Genomic DNA, 25763 nt, shown 5'->3' with positions numbered 1-25763 from the left:
AACCTGAGGTTAAGCATCGGAATCCATAACTAGTGTCACAGGAAAGGTTGAAAACATAGACCGTAAGAAGAGCCATTCTTCATGTACTTAAGTCGGCATTGTGCCTTTAGTATTTAATTCCGATGCAATTTCTGAGTTTCATCGTCAATAAGAAGGTGCAAGGGATACAGTAAACATATAGTGTGGCATCGGATTTTAATACTGGTCACATATGAGATGTTCAAAACATAGCCAGTAAGAAGAGTCAGTCTTCTTGTACTTAAGTCGGCATTGTGCCATTTGTATTTAATTCCGATGCAATTTTTGTGTTTCGTCGTCAATACGAATGTCCAAGGGATACAGTAAATCTGAAGTAAAGCATCGGAATCCATAACTAGTGTCACAGAAATGGTTGAAAGCATAGACCGTAAGAAGAGCCACTCTCCTAGTACTTAAGTCAGCATTGTGCCTTTTATATTTTAATTCCGATGCAATTTCTGTCTTTCATCGTCAATAAGAAGGTCCAAGCGATACAGTAAACATATAGTGAAGCATCGGAATTTAATACTGGTCTCTCAGGAAATGTACAAACATAGTCAGTAAGAAGAGTAAGTATTCTTGTACTTAAGTCGGCATTGTGCCTTTTGTATTTAATTCCGATGCAATTTCTGTGTTTCGTCGTCAATACGGAGGTCCAAGGGATACAGTAAACCTGAAGTGAAGCATCGTAATCTATAACTAGTGTCACAGGAATTGTTCAAAGCATAGACAGTAAGAAGAGCCAGTCATCTTTTACTTAAGTCGGCATTGTGCCTTTTGTATTTAATTCCGATGCAATTTCTGTATTTCGTCGTCAATACGAAGGTCCAAGGGATACAGTAAACCTGAAGTGAAGCATCGTAATCTATAACTAGTGTCACAGGAATTGTTCAAAACATAGACAGTGAGAAGAGCCAGTCTTCTTGTACTTAAGTCGGCATTGTGCCTTTTGTATTTAATTCCGATGCAATTTCTTTGTTTCATCGTCAATAAGAAGGTCCAAGGGATACAGTAAACATATAGTGAAGCATCGGAATTTAATACTGGTCTCACAGGAGGTATTCAAAACATAGTCCGTAACAAGAGTCAGTCTTCTTGTACTTAAGTCGGCATTGTGCCTTTTGTATTTAATTCCGATGCAATTTCTGTGTCTCGTCGTCTATAAGAAGGTCCAAGGGATACAATAAACCTGAAGTGAAGCATCGGAATCTATAACTAGTGCCACAGGAATGGTTCAAAACATAGACAGTAAGAAGAGCCAGTCTTCTTGTACTTAAGTCGGCAATGTGCCGTTTGTATTTAATTCCTATGCAATTTTTGTGTTTTGTCGTCAATAAGAAGGTCCAAGGGATACAGTAAACCTGAAGTGAAGCATCGGAATCTATAACTAGTGTCATAGGAATGGTTCAAAACATAGACAGTAAGAAGAGCCAGTCTTCTTGTACTTAAGTCGGCATTGTGCCTTTTGTATTTAAATCTGAAGCAATTTCTGTGTTTCGTCGCAATAATAAGGTCCAAGGGATACAGTAAACCTGAAGTGAAGCATCGGAATCAATAACTAGTGTCACAGGAATTGTTCAAAACATACACAGTAAGAAGAGCCAGTCTTCTTGTACTTAAGTCGGCAATGTGCCTTTTGTATTTAATTCCGATGCAATTTCTGCGTTTCATCGTCAATAAGAAGGTCCAAACGATACAGTAAACATATAGTGAAGCATCGGAATATAATACTGGTCTCACAGGAATTGTTCAAAACATAGACAGTAAGAAGAGCCAGTCTTTTTGTACTTAAGTCTGCATTGTGCCTTTTGTATTTAATCCCGATGCAATTTCGGTGTTTTGTCGTCAATTAGAAGGTCCAAGGGATACAGTAAACCTGAAGTGAAGCATCGGAATCTATAACTAGTGTCACAGGAATGGATCAAAACATAGACAGTAAGAAGAGCCAGTCTTCTTGTACTTAAGTCTGCATTGTGCCTTTTGTATTTAATCCCGATGCAATTTCTGTGTTTCGTCGTCAATACGAAGGTCCAAGGGATACAGTAATCTGAGGTTAAGCATCGGAATCCATAACTAGTGTCACAGGAAAGGTTGAAAACATAGACCGTAAGAAGAGCCATTCTTCATGTACTTAAGTCGGCATTGTGCCTTTAGTATTTAATTCCGATGCAATTTCTGAGTTTCATCGTCAATAAGAAGGTGCAAGGGATACAGTAAACCTATAGTGTGGCATCGGATTTTAATACTGGTCTCATAGGAGATGTTCAAAACATAGCCAGTAAGAAGAGTCAGTCTTCTTGTACTTAAGTCGGCATTGTGCAGTTTGTATTTCATTCCGATGCAATTATTGTGTTTCGTCGTCAATACGAATGTCCAAGGGATACAGTAAATCTGAAGTGAAGCATCGGAATCCATAACTAGTGTCACAGAAATGAGTGAAAGCATAGACCGTAAGAAGAGCCACTCTTCTAGTACTTAATTTTGCATTGTGCCTTTTATATTTAATTCCGATGCAATTTCTGTCTTTCATCGTCAATAAGAAGGTCCAAGCGATACAGTAAACATATAATGAAGCATCGGAATTTAATACTGGTCTCTCAGGAAATGTTCAAACATAGTCAGTAAGAAGAGTAAGTATTCTTGTACTTAAGTCGGCATTGTGCCTTTTGTATTTAATTCCGATGCAATTTCTGTGTTTCGTCGTCAATACGAAGGTCCAAGGGATACAGTAAACCTGAAGTGAAGCATCGTAATCTATAACTAGTGTCACAGGAATTGTTCAAAACATAGACAGTAAGAAGAGCCAGTCTTCTTTCACTTAAGTCGGCATTGTGCCTTTTGTATTTAATTCCGATGCAATTTCTGTATTTCGTCGTCAATACGAAGATCCAAGGGATACAGTAAACCTGAAGTGAAGCATCGTAATCTATAACTAGTGTCACAGGAATTGTTCAAAACATAGACAGTGAGAAGAGCCAGTCTTCTTGTACTTAAGTCGGCATTGTGCCTTTTGTATTTAATTCCGATGCAATTTCTTTGTTTCATCGTCAATAAGAAGGTCCAAGGGATACAGTAAACATATAGTGAAGCATCGGAATTTAATACTGGTCTCACAGGAGGTATTCAAAACATAGTCCGTAACAAGAGTCAGTCTTCTTGTACTTAAGTCGGCATTGTGCCTTTTGTATTTAAATCTGAAGCTATTTCTGTGTTTCGTCGTCAATAATAAGTTCCAAGGGATACAGTAAACCGGAAGTGAAGCATCGGAATCTATTACTAGTGTCACAGGAATGGTTCAAAACATAGACAGTAAGAAGAGCCACTCTTCTTGTACTTAAGTCGGCATTGTGCCTTTTGTATTTAATTCCGATGCAATATCCGTGTTTCATCGTCAATAAGAAGGTCCAAGGGATACAGTAAACATATAGTGAAGAATCGGAATTTAATACTGGTCTCACAGGAGATGTTCAAATCATAGTCAGTAAGAAGAGTCAGTCTTCTTGTACTTAAGTCGGCATTGTGCCTTTTGTATTTACATCTGAAGCAATTTCTGTGTTTCGTCGCAATAATAAGGTCCAAGGGATACAGGAAACCTGAAGTGAAGCATCGGAATCAATAACTAGTGTCACAGGAATGGTTGAAAACATAGACCGTAAGAAGAGCCACTCTTCTTGTACTTAAGTCCGCATTGTGCCTTTTGTATTTAATTCCGATGCAATTTCTGTGTTTCATCGTCAATAAGAATGTCCAAGCGATACAGTAAACATATAGTGAAACACCGGAATTTAATACTGGCCTCACAGGAAATGTTCAAAACATAGTCAGTAAGAAGAGTCAGTATTCTTGTACTTAAGTCGGCATTGTGCCATTTGTATTTAATTCCGATGCAATTTCTGTGTTTCGTCGTCAATACGAAGGTCCAAGGGATACAGTAAACCTGAGGTTAAGCATCGGAATCCATAACTAGTGTCACAGGAAAGGTTGAAAACATAGACCGTAAGAAGAGCCATTCTTCATGTACTTAAGTCGGCATTGTGCCTTTAGTATTTAATTCCGATGCAATTTCTGAGTTTCATCGTCAATAAGAAGGTGCAAGGGATACAGTAAACCTATAGTGTGGCATCGGATTTTAATACTGGTCTCATAGGAGATGTTCAAAGCATAGCCAGTAAGAAGAGTCAGTCTTCTTGTACTTAAGTCGGCATTGTGCAGTTTGTATTTAATTCCGATGCAATTATTGTGTTTCGTCGTCAATACGAATGTCCAAGGGATACAGTAAATCTGAAGTGAAGCATCGGAATCCATAACTAGTGTCACAGAAATGAGTGAAAGCATAGACCGTAAGAAGAGCCACTCTTCTAGTACTTAAGTTAGCATTGTGCTTTTTATATTTAATTCCGATGCAATTTCTGTCTTTCATCGTCAATAAGAAGGTCCAAGCGATACAGTAAACATATAGTGAAGCATCGGAATTTAATACTGGTCTCTCAGGAAATGTTCAAACATAGTCAGTAAGAAGAGTAAGTATTCTTGTACTTAAGTCGGCATTGTGCCTTTTGTATTTAATTCCGATGCAATTTCTGTGTTTCGTCGTCAATACGAAGGTCCAAGGGATACAGTAAACCTGAAGTGAAGCATCGTAATCTATAACTAGTGTCACAGGAATTGTTCAAAACATAGACAGTAAGAAGAGCCAGTCTTCTTTCACTTAAGTCGGCATTGTGCCTTTTGTATTTAATTCCGATGCAATTTCAGTATTTCGTCGTCAATACGAAGGTCCAAGGGATACAGTAAACCTGAAGTGAAGCATCGTAATCTATAACTAGTGTCACAGGAATTGTTCAAAACATAGACAGTGAAAAGAGCCAGTCTTCTTGTACTTAAGACGGCATTGTGCCTTTTGTATTTAATTCCGAAGCAATTTCTTTGTTTCATCGTCAATAAGAAGGTCCAAGGGATACAGTAAACATATAGTGAAGCATCGGAATTTAATACTGGTCTCACAGGAGGTATTCAAAACATAGTCCGTAACAAGAGTCAGTCTTCTTGTACTTAAGTCGGCATTGTGCCTTTTGTATTTAATTCCGATGCAATTTCTGTGTCTCGTCGACAATAAGAAGGTCCAAGGGATACAATAAACCTGAAGTGAAGCATCGGAATCTATAACTAGTGCCACAGGATTGGTTCAAAACATAGACAGTAAGAAGAGCCAGTCTTCTTGTACTTAACTCGGCATTGTGCCTTTTGTATTTAATTCCTATGCAATTTTTGTGTTTTGTCGTCAATAAGAAGGTCCAAGGGATACAGTAAACCTGAAGTGACGCATCGGAATCTATAACTAGTGTCATAGGAATGGTTCAAAACATAGACAGTAAGAAGAGCCAGTCTTCTTGTACTTAAGTCGGCATTGTGCCTTTTGTAATTAAATCTGAAGCAATTTCTGTGTTTCGTCGCAATAATAAGGTCCAAGGGATACAGTAAACCTGAAGTGAAGCATCGGAATCAATAACTAGTGTCACAGGAATTGTTCAAAACATACACAGTAAGAAGAGCCAGTCTTCTTGTACTTAAGTCGGCAATGTGCCTTTTGTATTTAATTCCGATGCAATTTCTGCGTTTCATCGTCAATAAGAAGGTCCAAACGATACAGTAAACATATAGTGAAGCATCGGAATATAATACTGGTCTCACAGGAATTGTTCAAAACATAGACAGTAAGAAGAGCCAGTCTTCTTGTACTTAAGTCGGCATTGTGCCTTTTGTATTTAATTCCGATGCAATTTCTATGTTTCATCGTCAATAAGAAGGTCCAAGGGCTACAGTAAACCTGAAGTGGAACATCGGAATCTATAACTAGTGCCACAGGAATGGTTCAAAACTTAGACAGTAAGAAAATCCAGTCTTCTTGTACTTAAGTCGGCATTGTGCCTTTTGTATTTAATTCCGATGCAATTTTTGTGTTTCGTCGTCAATAAGAGGGTCCAAGGGATACAGTTAATCTGAAGTGAAGCATCGGAATCCATAACTAGTGTCACAGGAATGGTTGAAAACATAGACCGCAAGAAGAGCCGTTCTTCTTGTGCTTAAAACAGCATTGTGCCTTTTGTATTTAATTCGGATGCCATTTCTGTGTTTCATCGTCAATAAGATGGTCCTAGTGATACAGGAAGCATATAGTGAAGCATCGGAATTTACTACTGGTCTCACAGGAAATGTTCAAAACATAGTCAGTAAGAAGAGTCAGTATTCTTGTACTTAAGTCGGCATTGTGCCTTTTGTATTTAATTCCGATGCAATTTCTGTGTTTCGTCGTCAATACGAAGGGCCAACGGATACAGTAAACCTGAAGTGAAGCTTCGGAATCTATAACTAGTGTCACAGGAATTGTTAAAAACATAGACAGTAAGAAGAGCCTGTTCTCTTTTACATAAGTCGGCATTGTGCCTTTTGTATTTAATTCCGATTCAATTTCTGTGCTTCGTCGTCAATAAGAAGGTCCAAGGGCTACAGTAAACCTGAAGTGAAACATCGAAATCTATAACTAGTGCCACAGGAATGGTTCAAAGCATAGTCAGTAAGAAGAGCCAGTCTTCTTGTACTTAAGTCGGCATTGTGCCTTTAGTATTTCATCCCGATGCAATTTCTGTTTTTTGTCGTCAATTAGAAGGTCCAAGGGATACAGTAAACCTGAAGTGAAGCATCGGAATCTATAACTAGTGTCATAGGAATGGTTCAAAACATAGACATTGAGAAGAGCCAGTCTTCTTGTACTTAAGTCGGCATTGTGCCTTTTGTATTTAATTCCGATGCAATTTCTGTGTTTCATCGTCAATAAGAAGGTCCAAGGGATGCAGTAAACATATAGTGAAGCATCGGAATTTAATACTGGTCTCACAGGAGGTGTTCAAAACATAGTCAGTAAGAAGAGTCTGTCTTCTTGTACTTAAGTCGGCATTGTGCTTTTTGTATTTAATTCCGATGGAATTTCTGTGTCTCGTCGTCAATAAGAAGGTCCAAGGGATACAGTAAACCTGAAGTGCAGCATCGGAATCTATAATTAGTGTCACAGGAACGGTTCAAAACATAGACAGTAAGAAGAGCCAGTCTTCTTGTACTTAAGTCGGCATTGTGCCTTTTGTATTTAAATCTGAAGCAATTTCTGTGTTTCGTCGCAATAATAAGGTCCAAGGGATCCAGTAAACCTGAAGTGAAGCATCGGAATCAATAACTAGTGTCACAGGAATTGTTCAAACATACACAGTAAGAAGAGCCAGTCTTCTTGTACTTAAGTCGGCAATGTGCCTTTTGTATTTAATTCCGATGCAATTTCTGCGTTTCATCGTCAATAAGAAGGTCCAAGGGATACAGTAAACATATAGTGAGGCATCGGAATATAATACTGGTCTCACAGGAATTGTTCAAAACATAGACAGTAAGAAGAGCCAGTCTTCTTGTACTTAAGTCGGCATTGTGCCTTTTGTATTTAATTCCGATGCAATTTCTATGTTTCGTCGTCAATAAGAAGGTCCAAGGGCTACAGTAAACCTGAAGTGGAACATCGGAATCTATAACTAGTGCCACAGGAATGGTTCAAAACATAGACAGTAAGAAGATCCAGTCTTCTTGTACTTAAGTCGGCATTGTGCCTTTTGTATTTAATTCTGAAGCAATTTCTGTGTTTCGTCGTCAATAATAAGGTCCAAGGGATACAGTAAACCTGAAGTGAAGCATCGGAATCTATAACTAGTGTCACAGGAATGGTTCAAAACATAGACAGTAAGAAGAGCCACTCTTCTTGTACTTAAGTCGGCATTGTGCCCTTTGTATTTAATTCCGCTGCAATTTCTGTGTTTCATCGTCAATAAGAAGGTCCAAGGGATACAGTAAACATATAGTGAAGCATCGGAATTTAATACTGGTCTCACAGGAGATGTTCAAAACATAGTCAGTAAGAAGAGTCAGTCTTCTTGTACTTAAGTCGGCATTGTGCTTTTGTATTTACATCTGAAGCAATTTCTGTGTTTCGTCGCAATAATAAGGTCCAAGGGATACAGTAAACCTGAAGTGAAGCATCGGAATCAATAACTAGTGTCACAGGAATGGTTGAAAACATAGACCGTAAGAAGAGCCACTCTTCTTGTACTTAAGTCAGCATTGTGCCTTTTGTATTTAATTCCGATGTAATTCCTATATTTCATCGTCAATAATAAGGTCCAAGCGATACAGTAAACATATAGTGAAGCATCGGATTTAATACTGGTCTCACAGGAAATGTTCAAAACATAGTCAGTATTCGTGTACTTAAGTCGGCATTGTGACTTTTGTATTTAATTCCGATGCAATTTCTGTGTTTCGTCGTCAATACGACGGTCCAAGGGATACAGTAAACCTGAAGTGTAGCATCGGAGTCTATAACTAGTGTCACAGGAATTGTTCAAAACATAGACAGTAAGAAGAGCCAGTCTTCTTGTACTTAAGTCGGCATTGTGCCTTTTGTATTTAATTCCGATGCAATTTCTATGTTTCGTCGTCAATAAGAAGGTCCAAGGGCTACAGTAAACCTGAAGTGACACATCGAAATCTATAACTAGTGCCACAGGAATGGTTCAAAACATAGACAGTAAGAAGAGCCAGTCTTCTTGTACTTAAGTCGGCATTGTGCCTTTTGTATCTAATCCCGATGCAATTTCGGTGTTTTGTCGTCAATTAGAAGGTCCAAGGGATACAGTAAACCTGAAGTGAAGCATCGGAATCTATAACTAGTGTCACAGGCATGGATCAAAACATAGACAGTAAGAAGAGCCAGTCTTCTTGTACTTAAGTCGGCATTGTGACTTTTGTATTTAATACTGAAGCAATTTCTGTGTTTCGTCGTCAATAATAAGTTCCAAGGGATACAGTAAACCGGAAGTGAAGCATCGGAATCTATTACTAGTGTCACAGGAATGGTTCAAAATATAGACAGTAAGAAGAGCCACTCTTCTTGTACTTAAGTCGGCATTGTGCCTTTTGTATTTAATTCCGATGCAATATCTGTGTTTCATCGTCAATAAGAAGGTCCAAGGGATACAGTAAACATATAGTGAAGCATCGGAATTTAATACTGGTCTCACAGGAGATGTTCAAAACATAGTCAGTAAGAAGAGTCAGTCTTCTTGTACTTAAGTCGGCATTGTGCCTTTTGTATTTACATCTGAAGCAATTTCTGTGTTTCGTCGCAATAATAAGGTCCAAGGGATACAGTAAACCTGAAGTGAAGCATCGGAAACAATAACTAGTGTCACAGGAATGGTTGAAAACATAGACCGTAAGAAGAGCCACTCTTCTTGTACTTAAGTCAGCATTGTGCCTTTTGTATTTAATTCCGATGCAATTTCTGTGTTTCATCGTCAATAAGAAGGTCCAAGCGATACAGTAAACATATAGTGAAACATCGGAATTTAATACTGGCCTCACAGGAAATGTTCAAAACATAGTCAGTAAGAAGAGTGAGTATTCTTGTACTTAAGTCGCCATTGTGCCATTTGTATTTAATTCCGATGCAATTTCTGTGTTTCGTCGTCAATACGAAGGTCCAAGGGATACAGTAATCCTGAGGTTAAGCATCGGAATCTATTACTAGTGTCACAGGAATGGTTCAAAACATAGACAGTAACAAGAGCCACTCTTCTTGTACTTAAGTCGGCATTGTGCCTTTTGTATTTAATTCCGATGCAATATCTGTGTTTCATCGTCAATAAGAAGGTCCAAGGGATACAGTAAACATATAGTGAAGCATCGGAATTTAATACTGGTCTCACAGGAGATGTTCAAAACATAGTCAGTAAGAAGAGTCAGTCTTCTTGTACTTAAGTCGGCATTGTGCCTTTTGTATTTACATCTGAAGCAATTTCTGTGTTTCGTCGCAATAATAAGGTCCAAGGGATACAGTAAACCTGAAGTGAAGCATCGGAATCAATAACTAGTGTCACAGGAATGGTTGAAAACATAGACCGTAAGAAGAGCCACTCTTCTTGTACTTAAGTCAGCATTGTGCCTTTTGTATTTAATTCCGATGCAATTTCTGTGTTTCATCGTCAATAAGAAGGTCCAAGCGATACAGTAAACATATAGTGAAACATCGGAATTTAATACTGGCCTCACAGGAAATGTTCAAAACATAGTCAGTAAGAAGATTCAGTATTCTTGTACTTAAGTCGGCATTGTGCCATTTGTATTTAATTCCGATGCAATTTCTGTGTTTCGTCGTCAATACGAAGGTCCAAGGGATACAGTAAACCTGAGGTTAAGCATCGGAATCCATAACTAGTGTCACAGGAAAGGTTGAAAACATAGACCGTAAGAAGAGCCATTCTTCATGTACTTAAGTCGGCATTGTGCCTTTAGTATTTAATTCCGATGCAATTTCTGAGTTTCATCGTCAATAAGAAGGTGCAAGGGATACAGTAAACATATAGTGTGGCATCGGATTTTAATACTGGTCACATATGAGATGTTCAAAACATAGCCAGTAAGAAGAGTCAGTCTTCTTGTACTTAAGTCGGCATTGTGCCATTTGTATTTAATTGCGATGCAATTTTTGTGTTTCGTCGTCAATACGAATGTCCAAGGGATACAGTAAATCTGAAGTAAAGCATCGGAATCCATAACTAGTGTCACAGAAATGGTTGAAAGCATAGACCGTAAGAAGAGCCACTCTCCTAGTACTTAAGTCAGCATTGTGCCTTTTATATTTAATTCCGATGCAATTTCTGTCTTTCATCGTCAATAAGAAGGTCCAAGCGATACAGTAAACATATAGTGAAGCATCGGAATTTAATACTGGTCTCTCAGGAAATGTACAAACATAGTCAGTAAGAAGAGTAAGTATTCTTGTACTTAAGTCGGCATTGTGCCTTTTGTATTTAATTCCGATGCAATTTCTGTATTTCGTCGTCAATACGAAGGTCCAAGGGATACAGTACACCTGATGTGAAGCATCGTAATCTATAACTAGTGTCACAGGAATTGTTCAAAACATAGACAGTGAGAAGAGCCAGTCTTCTTGTACTTAAGTCGACATTGTGCCTTTTGTATTTAATTCCGATGCAATTTCTTTGTTTCATCGTCAATAAGAAGGTCCAAGGGATACAGTAAACAAATAGTGAAGCATCGGAATTTAATACTGGTCTCACAGGAGGTATTCAAAACATAGTCCGTAACAAGAGTCAGTCTTCTTGTACTTAAGTCGGCATTGTGCCTTTTGTATTTAATTCCGATGCAATTTCTGTGTCTCGTCGTCTATAAGAAGGTCCAAGGGATACAATAAACCTGAAGTGAAGCATCGGAATCTATAACTAGTGCCACAGGAATGGTTCAAAACATAGACAGTAAGAAGAGCCAGTCTTCTTGTACTTAAGTCGGCAATGTGCCGTTTGTATTTAATTCCTATGCAATTTTTGTGTTTTGTCGTCAATAAGAAGGTCCAAGGGATACAGTAAACCTGAAGTGAAGCATCGGAATCTATAACTAGTGTCATAGGAATGGTTCAAAACATAGACAGTAAGAAGAGCCAGTCTTCTTGTACTTAAGTCGGCATTGTGCCTTTTGTATTTAAATCTGAAGCAATTTCTGTGTTTCGTCGCAATAATAAGGTCCAAGGGATACAGTAAACCTGAAGTGAAGCATCGGAATCAATAACTAGTGTCACAGGAATTGTTCAAAACATACACAGTAAGAAGAGCCAGTCTTCTTGTACTTAAGTCGGCAATGTGCCTTATGTATTTAATTCCGATGCAATTTCTGCGTTTCATCGTCAATAAGAAGGTCCAAACGATACAGTAAACATATAGTGAAGCATCGGAATATAATACTGGTCTCACAGGAATTGTTCAAAACATAGACAGTAAGAAGAGCCAGTCTTTTTGTACTTAAGTCTGCATTGTGCCTTTTGTATTTAATCCCGATGCAATTTCGGTGTTTTGTCGTCAATTAGAAGGTCCAAGGGATACAGTAAACCTGAAGTGAAGCATCGGAATCTATAACTAGTGTCACAGGAATGGATCAAAACATAGACAGTAAGAAGAGCCAGTCTTCTTGTACTTAAGTCTGCATTGTGCCTTTTGTATTTAATCCCGATGCAATTTCTGTGTTTCGTCGTCAATACGAAGGTCCAAGGGATACAGTAAACCTGAGGTTAAGCATCGGAATCCATAACTAGTGTCACAGGAAAGGTTGAAAACATAGACCGTAAGAAGAGCCATTCTTCATGTACTTAAGTCGGCATTGTGCCTTTAGTATTTAATTCCGATGCAATTTCTGAGTTTCATCGTCAATAAGAAGGTGCAAGGGATACAGTAAACCTATAGTGTGGCATCGGATTTTAATACTGGTCTCATAGGAGATGTTCAAAACATAGCCAGTAAGAAGAGTCAGTCTTCTTGTACTTAAGTCGGCATTGTGCAGTTTGTATTTAATTCCGATGCAATTATTGTGTTTCGTCGTCAATACGAATGTCCAAGGGATACAGTAAATCTGAAGTGAAGCATCGGAATCCATAACTAGTGTCACAGAAATGAGTGAAAGCATAGACCGTAAGAAGAGCCACTCTTCTAGTACTTAATTTTGCATTGTGCCTTTTATATTTAATTCCGATGCAATTTCTGTCTTTCATCGTCAATAAGAAGGTCCAAGCGATACAGTAAACATATAATGAAGCATCGGAATTTAATACTGGTCTCTCAGGAAATGTTCAAACATAGTCAGTAAGAAGAGTAAGTATTCTTGTACTTAAGTCGGCATTGTGCCTTTTGTATTTAATTCCGATGCAATTTCTGTGTTTCGTCGTCAATACGAAGGTCCAAGGGATACAGTAAACCTGAAGTGAAGCATCGTAATCTATAACTAGTGTCACAGGAATTGTTCAAAACATAGACAGTAAGAAGAGCCAGTCTTCTTTCACTTAAGTCGGCATTGTGCCTTTTGTATTTAATTCCGATGCAATTTCTGTATTTCGTCGTCAATACGAAGATCCAAGGGATACAGTAAACCTGAAGTGAAGCATCGTAATCTATAACTAGTGTCACAGGAATTGTTCAAAACATAGACAGTGAGAAGAGCCAGTCTTCTTGTACTTAAGTCGGCATTGTGCCTTTTGTATTTAATTCCGATGCAATTTCTTTGTTTCATCGTCAATAAGAAGGTCCAAGGGATACAGTAAACATATAGTGAAGCATCGGAATTTAATACTGGTCTCACAGGAGGTATTCAAAACATAGTCCGTAACAAGAGTCAGTCTTCTTGTACTTAAGTCGGCATTGTGCCTTTTGTATTTAATTCTGAAGCAATTTCTGTGTTTCGTCGTCAATAATAAGTTCCAAGGGATACAGTAAACCGGAAGTGAAGCATCGGAATCTATTACTAGTGTCACAGGAATGGTTCAAAACATAGACAGTAAGAAGAGCCACTCTTCTTGTACTTAAGTCGGCATTGTGCCTTTTGTATTTAATTCCGATGCAATATCCGTGTTTCATCGTCAATAAGAAGGTCCAAGGGATACAGTAAACATATAGTGAAGCATCGGAATTTAATACTGGTCTCACAGGAGATGTTCAAATCATAGTCAGTAAGAAGAGTCAGTCTTCTTGTACTTAAGTCGGCATTGTGCCTTTTGTATTTACATCTGAAGCAATTTCTGTGTTTCGTCGCAATAATAAGGTCCAAGGGATACAGGAAACCTGAAGTGAAGCATCGGAATCAATAACTAGTGTCACAGGAATGGTTGAAAACATAGACCGTAAGAAGAGCCACTCTTCTTGTACTTAAGTCCGCATTGTGCCTTTTGTATTTAATTCCGATGCAATTTCTGAGTTTCATCGTCAATAAGAATGTCCAAGCGATACAGTAAACATATAGTGAAACACCGGAATTTAATACTGGCCTCACAGGAAATGTTCAAAACATAGTCAGTAAGAAGAGTCAGTATTCTTGTACTTAAGTCGGCATTGTGCCATTTGTATTTAATTCCGATGCAATTTCTGTGTTTCGTCGTCAATACGAAGGTCCAAGGGATACAGTAAACCTGAGGTTAAGCATCGGAATCCATAACTAGAGTCACAGGAAAGGTTGAAAACATAGACCGTAAGAAGAGCCATTCTTCATGTACTTAAGTCGGCATTGTGCCTTTAGTATTTAATTCCGATGCAATTTCTGAGTTTCATCGTCAATAAGAAGGTGCAAGGGATACAGTAAACCTATAGTGTGGCATCGGATTTTAATACTGGTCTCATAGGAGATGTTCAAAGCATAGCCAGTAAGAAGAGTCAGTCTTCTTGTACTTAAGTCGGCATTGTGCAGTTTGTATTTAATTCCGATGCAATTATTGTGTTTCGTCGTCAATACGAATGTCCAAGGGATACAGTAAATCTGAAGTGAAGCATCGGAATCCATAACTAGTGTCACAGAAATGAGTGAAAGCATAGACCGTAAGAAGAGCCACTCTTCTAGTACTTAAGTTAGCATTGTGCTTTTTATATTTAATTCCGATGCAATTTCTGTCTTTCATCGTCAATAAGAAGGTCCAAGCGATACAGTAAACATATAGTGAAGCATCGGAATTTAATACTGGTCTCTCAGGAAATGTTCAAACATAGTCAGTAAGAAGAGTAAGTATTCTTGTACTTAAGTCGGCATTGTGCCTTTTGTATTTAATTCCGATGCAATTTCTGTGTTTCGTCGTCAATACGAAGGTCCAAGGGATACAGTAAACCTGAAGTGAAGCATCGTAATCTATAACTAGTGTCACAGGAATTGTTCAAAACATAGACAGTAAGAAGAGCCAGTCTTCTTTCACTTAAGTCGGCATTGTGCCTTTTGTATTTAATTCCGATGCAATTTCAGTATTTCGTCGTCAATACGAAGGTCCAAGGGATACAGTAAACCTGAAGTGAAGCATCGTAATCTATAACTAGTGTCACAGGAATTGTTCAAAACATAGACAGTGAAAAGAGCCAGTCTTCTTGTACTTAAGACGGCATTGTGCCTTTTGTATTTAATTCCGAAGCAATTTCTTTGTTTCATCGTCAATAAGAAGGTCCAAGGGATACAGTAAACATATAGTGAAGCATCGGAATTTAAAACTGGTCTCACAGGAGGTATTCAAAACATAGTCCGTAACAAGAGTCAGTCTTCTTGTACTTAAGTCGGCATTGTGCCTTTTGTATTTAATTCCGATGCAATTTCTGTGTCTTGTCGACAATAAGAAGGTCCAAGGGATACAATAAACCTGAAGTGAAGCATCGGAATCTATAACTAGTGCCACAGGATTGGTTCAAAACATAGACAGTAAGAAGAGCCAGTCTTCTTGTACTTAAGTCGGCATTGTGCCTTTTGTATTTAATTCCTATGCAATTTTTGTGTTTTGTCGTCAATAAGAAGGTCCAAGGGATACAGTAAACCTGAAGTGACGCATCGGAATCTATAACTAGTGTCATAGGAATGGTTCAAAACATAGACAGTAAGAAGAGCCAGTCTTCTTGTACTTAAGTCGGCATTGTGCCTTTTGTATTTAATTCCGATGCAATTTCTGCGTTTCATCGTCAATAAGAAGGTCCAAACGATACAGTAAACATATAGTGAAGCATCGGAATATATTACTGGTCTCACAGGAATTGTTCAAAACATAGACAGTAAGAAGAGCCAGTCTTCTTGTACTTAAGTCGGCATTGTGCCTTTTGTATTTAATTCCGATGCAATTTCTATGTTTCATCGTCAATAAGAAGGTCCAAGGGCTACAGTAAACCTGAAGTGGAACATCGGAATCTATAACTAGTGCCACAGGAATGGTTCAAAACTTAGACAGTAAGAAGATCCAGTCTTCTTGTACTTAAGTCGGCATTGTGCCTTTTGTATTTAATTCTGAAGCAATTAATGTGTTTCGTCGTCAATAATAAGGTCCAAGGGATACAGTAAACCTGAAGTGAAGCATCGGAATCTATAACTAGTGTCACAGGAATGGTTCAAAACATAGACAGTAAGAAGAGCCACTCTTCTTGTACTTAAGTCGGCATTGTGCCTTTTGTATTTAATTCCGCTGCAATTTCTGTGTTTCATCGTCAATAAGAAGGTCCAAGGGATACAGTAAACGTATAGTGAAGCATCGGAATTTAATACTGGTCTCACAGGAGATGTTCAAAACATAGTCAGTAAGAAGAGTCAGTCTTCTTGTACTTAAGTCGGCATTGTGCTTTTGTATTTACATCTGAAGCAATTTCTGTGTTTCGTTGCTATAATAAGGTCCAAGGGATACAGTAAACCTGAAGTGAAGCATCGGAATCAATAACTACTGTCACAGGAATGGTTGAAAACATAGACCGTAAGAAGAGCCACTCTTCTTGTACTTAAGTCAGCATTGTGCCTCTTGTATTTAATTCCGATGCAATTCCTATATTTCATCGTCAATAAGAAGGTCCAAGCGATACAGTAAACATATAGTGAAGCATCGGAATTTAATACTGGTCTCACAGGAAATGTTCAAAACATAGTCAGTATTCGTGTACTTAAGTCGGCATTGTGCCTTTTGTATTTAATTCCGATGCAATTTCTGTGTTTCGTCGTCAATACGACGGTCCAAGGGATACAGTAAACCTGAAGTGTAGCATCGGAATCTGTAACTAGTGTCACAGGAATTGTTCAAAACATAGACAGTAAGAGGAGCCAGTCTTCTTGTACTTAAGTCGGCATTGTGCCTTTTGTATTTAATTCCGATGCAATTTCTATGTTTCGTCGTCAATAAGAAGGTCCAAGGGCTACAGTAAACCTGAAGTGACACATCGAAATCTATAACTAGTGCCACAGGAATGGTTCAAAACATAGACAGTAAGAAGAGCCAGTCTTCTTGTCCTTAAGTCGGCATTGTGCCTTTTGTATTTAATCCCGATGCAATTTCGGTGTTTTGTCGTCAATTAGAAGGTCCAAGGGATACAGTATACCTGATGTGAAGCATCGGAATCTATAACTAGTGTCACAGGAATGGATCAAAGCATAGACAGTAAGGAGAGCCAGTCTTCTTGTACTTAAGTCGGCATTGTGCCTTTTGTATTTAATTCTGAAGCAATTTCTGTGTTTCGTCGTCAATAATAAGTTCCAAGGGATACAGTAAACCGGAAGTGAAGCATCGGAATCTATTACTAGTGTCACAGGAATGGTTCAAAACATAGAGAGTAAGAAGAGCCACCATTCTTGTACTTAAGTCGGCATTGTGCCTTTTGTATTTAATTCCTATGCAATTTTTGTGTTTTGTCGTCAATAAGAAGGTCCAAGGGATACAGTAAACCTGAAGTGAAGCATCGGAATCTATAACTAGTGTCATAGGAATGGTTCAAAACATAGACAGTAAGAAGAGCCAGTCTTCTTGTACTTAAGTCGGCATTGTGCCCATTGTATTTAAATCTGAAGCAATTTCTGTGTTTCGTCGCAATAATAAGGTCCAAGGGATACAGTAAACCTGAAGTGAAGCATGGGAATCAATAACTAGTGTCACAGGAATTGTTCAAAACATAGACAGTAAGAAGAGCCAATCTTCTTGTACTTGAGTCGGCATTGTGCCTTTTGTATTTAATTCCGACGCAATTTGTGTCTTTCGTCGTCAATAAGAAGGTCCAAGGGATACAGTAAACCCGAGGTGAAGCATCGCAATCTATAACTAGTGCCACAGGAATGGTTCAAAACATAGACAGTAAGAAGAGCCACCCTTCTTGTACTTAAGTCGGCAATGTGCCTTTCGTATTTAATTCCGATACAATTTCTGTGTTTCATCGTCAATAAGAAGGTGCAAGGCATACAGTAAAAATATAGTGTGGCATCGGAATTTAATACTGGTCTCACAGGAGATGTTCAAAACATAGTCAGTAAGAAGAGTCAGTCTCCTTGTACTTAAGTCGGCATTGTGCCTTTTGTATTTAATTCCGATGCAATTTTTGTGTTTCGTCGTGAATAAAGAGGTCCAAGGGATACAGTAAATCTGAAGTGAAGCATCGGAATCCATAACTAGTGTCACAGGAATGGTTGAAAGCATAGACCGTAAGAAGAGCCACTCTTCTTGTACTTAAGACAGCATTGTGCCTTTTATAGTTAATTCCGATGCAATTTCTGTCTTTCATCGTCAATAAGAAGGTCCAAGCGATACAGTAAACATATAGTGAAGCATCGGAATTTAATACTGGTCTCTCAGGAAATGTTCAAAACATAGTCAGTAAGAAGAGTCAGTATTCTTGTACTTAAGTCGGCATTGTGCCTTTTGTATTTAATTCCGATACAATTTCTGTGTTTCGTCGTCAATACGAAGGTCCAAGGGATACAGTAAACCTGAAGTGAAGCATCGTAATCCATAACTAGTGTCACAGGAATTGTTTAAAACATAGACAGTAAGAAGAGCCAGTCTTCTTTTACTTAAGTCGGCATTGTGCCTTTTGTATTTAATTCCGATGCAATTTCTGTGTTTTGTCGTCAATTAGAAGGTCCAAGGGATACAGTAAACATATAGTGTGGCATCGGAATTTAATACTGGTCTCATTGGAGATGTTCAAAACATAGCCAGTCAGAACAGTCAGTCTTCTTGTACTTAAGTCGGCATTGTGCTATTTGTACTTAATTCCGATGCAATTTTTTTGTTTCGTCGTCAATACGAAGGTCCAAGGGATACAATAAATCTGAAGTGAAGCATCGGAATCCATAACTAGTGTCACAGGAATGGTTGAAAGCATAGACCGTAAGAAGAGCCACTCTTCTTGTACTTAAGTCAGCATTGTGCCTTTTATATTTAATTCCGATGCAATTTCTGTCTTTCATCGTCAATAAGAAGGTCCAAGCGATACAGTAAACATATAGTGAAGCATCGGAATTTAATACTGGTCTCTCAGGAAATGTTCAAAACATAGTCAGTAAGAAGAGTTAGTATTCTTGTACTTAAGTCGGCATTGTGCCTTTTGTATTTAATTCCGATGCAATTTCTGTGTTTCGTCGTCAATACGAAGGTCCAAGGGATACAGTAAACCTGAAGTGAAGCATCGTAATCAATAACTAGTGTCACAGGAATTGTTCAAAACATAGACAGTAAGAAGAGCCAGTCTTCTTTTACTTAAGTCGGCATTGTGCCTTTTGTATTTAATTCCGATGCAATTTCTGTGTTTTGTCGTCAATTAGACGGTCCAAGGGATACGGTAAACATATAGTGAAGCATCGGAATTTAATACTGGTCTCACAGGAGGTGTTCAAAACATAGTCAGTAAGAAGAGTCAGTCTTCTTGTACTTAAGTCGGCATTGTGCCTTTTGTATTTAATTCCGATGCAATTTCTGTGTCTCGTCGTCAATAAGAAGGTCCAAGGGATACAATAAACCTGAAGTGAAGCATCGGAATCTATAACTAGTGCCACAGGAATGGTTCAAAACATAGACAGTAAGAAGAGCCAGTCTTCTTGTACTTAAGTCGGCATTGTGCCTTTTGTATTTAATTCCGATGCAATTTTTGTGCTTTGTCGTCAATAAGAAGGTCCAAGGGATACAGTAAACCTGACGTAAAGCATCGGAATCTATAACTAGTGTCATAGGAATGGTTCAAAACATAGACAGTAAGAAGAGCCAGTCTTCTTGTACTTAAGTCGGTATTGTGCCTTTTGTATTTAAATCTGAAGCAATTTCTGTGTTTCGTCGCAATAATAAGGTCCAAGGGATACAGTAAACCTGAAGTGAAGCATCGGAATCAATAACTAGTGTCACAGGAATTGTTCAAAACATAGACAGTAAGAAGAGCCAATCTTCATGTACTTGAGTCGGCATTGTGCCTTTTGTATTTAATTCCGACGCAATTTCTGTGTTTCGTCATCAATAAGAAGGTCCAAGGGATACAGTAAACCCGAGGTGAAGCATCGCATTCTATAACTAGTGCCACAGGAATGGTTCAAAACATAGACAGTAAGAAGAGCCAGTCTTCTTGTACTTAAGTCGGCATTGTGCCTTTCGTATTTAATTCCGATGCAATTTCTGTGTTTCATCGTCAATAAGAAGGTGCAAGGGATACAGTAAAAATATAGTGTGGCATCGGAATTTAATACTGGTCTCACAGGAGATGTTCAAAACATAGTCAGTAAGAAGAGTCAGTCTTCTTGTACTTAAGTCGGCATTGTGCCTTTTGTATTTAATTCCGATTCAATTTTATTGTTTCGTCGTGAATAAGGAGGTCCAAGGGATACAGTAAATCTGAAGTGAAGCATCGGAATCCATAACTAGTGTCACAGGAATGGTTGAATACATAGACCGTAAGACGAGCCACTCTTCTTGTACTTAAGTCAGCATTGTGCCTTTTGTATTTAATTCCGATGCAATTTCTGTGTTTCATCGTCAATAAGAAGGTCCAAGCGATACAGAAAACATATAGTGAAGCATCGGAATTTAATACTGGTCTCACAGGAAATGTTCAACACATAGTCAGTAAGAAGAGCCAGTATTCTTGTACTTAATTCGGCATTGTGCCTTTTGTATTTAATTCCGATGCAATTTCTGTGTTTCGTCGTCAATACGAAGGTCCAAGGGATACAGTAAACCTGAAATGAAGCATCGGAATCTATAACTAGTGTCACAGGAATTGTTCAAAACATATACAGTAAGAAGAGTCAGTCTTCTTGTACTTAAGTCGGCATTGTGCCTTTTGCATTTAATACCGATGCAATTTCTGTGTTTCGTCGTCAATAAGAAGGTCCAAGGGCTACAGAAAACCTGAAGTGAAACATCGGAATCTATAACTAGTGCCACAGGAATGGTTCAAAACATAGACAGTAAGAAGAGCCAGTCGTCTTGTACTTAAGTCGGCATTGTGCCTTTTGTATTTAATCCCGATGCAATTTCGGTGTTTTGTCGTCAATTAGAAGGTCCAAGGGATACAGTAAACCTGAAGTTAAGCATCGGAATCTATAACTAGTGTCACAGGAATGGTTCAAAACATAGACAGTAAGAAGAGCCAGTCTTCTTGTACTTAAGTCGGCATTGTGCCTTTTGTATTTAATTCTGAAGCAATTTCTGTGTTTCGTCGTCAATAATAAGGTCCAAGGGATACAGTAAACCTGAAGTGAAGCATCGGAATCTATAACTAGTGTGACAGGAATGGTTCAAAGCATAGTCAGTAAGAAGAGCCACTCTTCTTGGACTTAAGTCGGCATTGTGCCTGTAGTATTTAATTCCGATGCAATTTCTGTCTTTCATCGTCAATAAGAAGGTCCAAGGGATCCAGTAAACATATAGTGAAGCATCGGAATTTAGTACTGGTCTCACAGGAAATGTTCAAAACATAGTCAGTAAGAAGATTCAGTCTTTATGTACTTAAGTCGGCATTGTGCCTTTTGTATTTAATTCCGATGCAATATCTGTGTTTCATCGTCAATAAGAAGGTCCAAGCGATACAGTAAACATATAGTGAAGCATCGGAAATTAATACTGGTCTCACAGGAGGTGTTCAAAGCATAGTCAGTAAGAAGAGTCAGTCTTCTTGTACTTAAGTCGGCAATGTGCCTTTTGTATTTAAATCTGAAGCAATTTCTGTGTTTCGTCGCAATAATAAGGTCCAAGGGATACAGTAAACCTGAAGTGAAGCATCGGAATCAATAACTAGTGTCACAGGAATGGTTGAAAACATAGACCGTAAGAAGAGCCACTCTTCTTGTACTTAAGTCAGCATTGTGCCTTTTGTATTTAATTCCGATGCAGTTTCTGTGTTTCATCGTCAATACGAAGTTCCAAGCGATACAGTAAACATATAGTGAAGCATCGGAATCTATAACTAGTGTCACAGGAATTGTTCAAATCATAGACAGTAAGAAGAGCCAGTCTTCTTGTACTTAAGTCAGCATTGTGCCTTTTGTATTTAATTCCGATGCAATTTCTGTGTTTCGTCGTCAATAAGAAGGTCCAAGGGCTGCAGTAACCCTGAAGTGAAACATCGGAATCTATAACTAGTGCCACAGGAATGGTTCAAAACATAGACAGTAAGAAGAGCCAGTCTTCTTGTACTTAAGTCGGCATTGTGCCTTTTGTATTTAATCCCGATGCAATTTCTGTGTTTTGTCATCAATTAGAAGGTCCAAGGGATACAGTAAACCTGACATGAAGCATCGGAATCTATAACTAGTGTCACAGGAATGGTTCAAAACATAGACAGTAAGAAGAGCCAGTCTTCTTGTACTTAAGTCGGCATTGTGCCTTTTGTATTTAATTCTGAAGCAATTTCTGTGTTTCGTCGTCAATAATAAGGTCCAAGGGATACAGTAAACCTGAAGTGATGCAACGGAATCTATAACTAGTGTCACAGGAATGGTTCAAAACATAGAGAGTAAGAAGAGCCAGACCTCCTGTACTTATGTCGGCATTGTGCCTTTTGTATTTAATTCCGATGCAATTTCTGTGTTTCATCGTCAATAAGAAGGTCCAAGGGATACAGTAAACCTGAGGTGAAGCATCGGAATTTAATACTGGTCTCACAGGAGGTGTTCAAAACATAGTCAGTAAGAAGAGCCAGTCTTCTTGTACTTAAGTCGGCATTGTGCCCTTTGTATTTAATTCCGATGCAATTTCTGTGTTCAATAAGAAGGTCCAAGGGATACAGCAAACCTGAAGTGAAGCATCGGAATCCATAAATAGTGGCACAGGAATGGTTGAAAACATAGACCGTAAGAAGAGCCACTCTTCTTGTACTTAAGTCGGCATTGTGCCTTTTGTATTTAATTCCGATGCAATTTCTGTAACTCGTCGTCAATAAGAAGGTCCAAGGGATACAGTAAACCTGAAGTGAAGCATCGGAATGTATAACTAGTGTCACAGGAATGGTTCAAAGCATACACAGTAAGAAGAGCCAGTCTTCTTGTACTTAAGTCGGCATTGTGCATTTTGTATTTAAATCTGAAGCAATTTCTGTGTTTCGTCGCAATAATAAGGTCCAAGGGATACAGTAAACCTGAAGTGAAGCATCGGAATCTATAACTAGTGTCACAGGAATGGTTCAAACATAGACAGTAAGAAGAGTCAGTCTTCTTGTACTTAAGTCGGCTTTGTGCCTTTTGTAATTAATTCCGATACAATTTCTGTGTTTCGTCGTCAATAAGAAGGTCCAAGGGCTACAGAAAACCTGAAGTGAAACATCGGAATCAATAACTAGTGCCACAGGAATGGTTCAAAACATAGACAGTAAGAAGAGCCAGTCTTCTTGTACTTAAGTCGGCATTGTGCCTTTTGTATTTAATTCTGAAGCAATTTGTGTGTTTCGTCGTCAATAATAAGGTCCAAGGGATACAGTAAACCTGAAGTGAAGCATCGGAATCTATAACTAGTGTCACAGGAATGGGTCAAAGCATAGACAGTAAGAACAGCCACTCTTCTTGTACTTAAGTCGGCATTGTGCCTGTTGTATTTATTCCGATGCAATTTCTGTGTTTCATCGTCAATAAGAAGGTCCAAGGGATCCAGTAAACATATAGTGAAGCATCGGAATTTAATACTTGTCTCACAGGAGATGTTCAAAACATAGTCAGTAAGATGAGTCAGTCTTTTTGTACTTAAGTCGGCATTGTGCCTTTTGTATTTAATTCCGATGCAATTTCTGTGTTGCATCGTCAATAAGAAGGTCCAAGCGATACAGTAAACATATAGTGAAGTATCGGAATTTAATACTGGTCTCACAGGAGCTGTTCAAAACATAGTCAGTAAGAAGAGTCAGTCTTCTTGTACTTAAGTCGGCATTGTGCCTTTTGTATTTAAATCTGAAGCAATTTCTGTGTTTCGTCGCAATAATAAGGTCCAAGGGATACAGTAAACCTGAAGTGAAGCATCGGAATCAATAACTAGTGTCACAGGAATGGTTGAAAACATAGACCGTAAGAAGAGCCACTCTTCTTGTACTTAAGTCAGCATTGTGCCTTTTGTATTTAACTCCGATGCAATTTCTGTGTTTCATCGTCAAAATGAAGGTCCAAGGGATACAGTAAACATATAGTGAAGCATCGGAATTTAATACGGGTCTCACAGGAAATGTTCAAATCATAGTCAGTAAGAAGAGTCAGTATTCTTGTACTTAAGTCGGTATTGTGCCTCTTGTATTTAATTCCGATGCAATTTCTGTGTTTCGTCGTCAATACGAAGGTCCAAGGGATACAGTAAACCTGAAGTGAAGCATCGGAATCTATAACTAGTGTCACAGGAATTGTTCAAATCATAGACAGTAAGAAGAGCCAGTCTTCTTGTACTTAAGTCGGCATTGTGCCTTTTGTATTTAATTCCGATGCAATTTCTGTGTTTCGTCGTCAATAAGAAGGTCCAAGGGCTACAGTAAACCTGAAGTGAAACATCGGAATCTATAACTAGTGCCACAGGAATGGTTCAAAACATAGACAGTAAGAGGAGCCAGTCTTCTTGTACTTAAGTCGGCATTGTGCCTTTTGTATTTAATCCCGATGCAATTTCTGTGTTTTGTCATCAATTAGAAGGTCCAAGGGATACAGTAAACCTGACATGAAGCATCGGAATCTATAACTAGTGTCACAGGAATGGTTCAAAACATAGACAGTAAGAAGAGCCAGTCTTCTTGTACTTAAGTCGGCATTGTGCCTTTTGTATTTAATTCTGAAGCAATTTCTGTGTTTCGTCGTCAATAATAAGGCCCAAGGGATACAGTAAACCTGAAGTGAAGCATCGGAATCTATAACTAGTGTCACAGGAATGGTTCAAAACATAGACAGTAAGAAGAGCCAGACCTCCTGTACTTATGTCGGCATTGTGCCTTTTGTATTTAATTCCGATGCAATTTCTGTGTTTCATCGTCAATAAGAAGGTACAAGGGATACAGTAAACCTGAGGTGAAGCATCGGAATTTAATACTGGTCTCACAGGAGGTGTTCAAAACATAGTCAGTAAGAAGAGCCAGTCTTCTTGTACTTAAGTCGGCATTGTGCCCTTTGTATTTAATTCCGATGCAATTTCTGTGTTCAATAAGAAGGTCCAAGGGATACAGCAAACCTGAAGTGAAGCATCGGAATCCATAAATAGTGGCACAGGAATGGTTGAAAACATAGACCGTAAGAAGAGCCACTCTTCTTGTACTTAAGTCGGCATTGTGCCTTTTGTATTTAATTCCGATGCAATTTCTGTGTCTCGTCGTCAATAAGAAGGTCCAAGGGATACAGTAAACCTGAAGTGAAGCATCGGAATGTATAACTAGTGTCACAGGAATGGTTCAAAGCATACACAGTAAGAAGAGCCAGTCTTCTTGTACTTAAGTCGGCATTGTGCATTTTGTATTTAAATCTGAAGCAATTTCTGTGTTTCGTCGCAATAATAAGGTCCAAAGGATACAGTAAACCTGAAGTGAAGCATCGGAATCTATAACTAGTGTCACAGGAATGGTTCAAAACATAGACAGTAAGAAGAGTCAGTCTTCTTGTACTTAAGTCGGCTTTGTGCCTTTTGTAATTAATTCCGATACAATTTCTGTGTTTCGTCGTCAATAAGAAGGTCCAAGGGCTACAGAAAACCTGAAGTGAAACATCGGAATCAATAACTAGTGCCACAGGAATGGTTCAAAACATAGACAGTAAGAAGAGCCAGTCTTCTTGTACTTAAGTCGGCATTGTGCCTTTTGTATTTAATTCTGAAGCAATTTCTGTGTTTCGTCGTCAATAATAAGGTCCAAGGGATACAGTAAACCTGAAGTGAAGCATCGGAATCTATAACT

Source organism: Schistocerca serialis, chromosome 3 (assembly GCF_023864345.2).
Source record: "Schistocerca serialis cubense isolate TAMUIC-IGC-003099 chromosome 3, iqSchSeri2.2, whole genome shotgun sequence".
Classification (NCBI taxonomy): domain Eukaryota; kingdom Metazoa; phylum Arthropoda; class Insecta; order Orthoptera; family Acrididae; genus Schistocerca; species Schistocerca serialis.
This window is presented reverse-complemented; position numbering follows the sequence as displayed.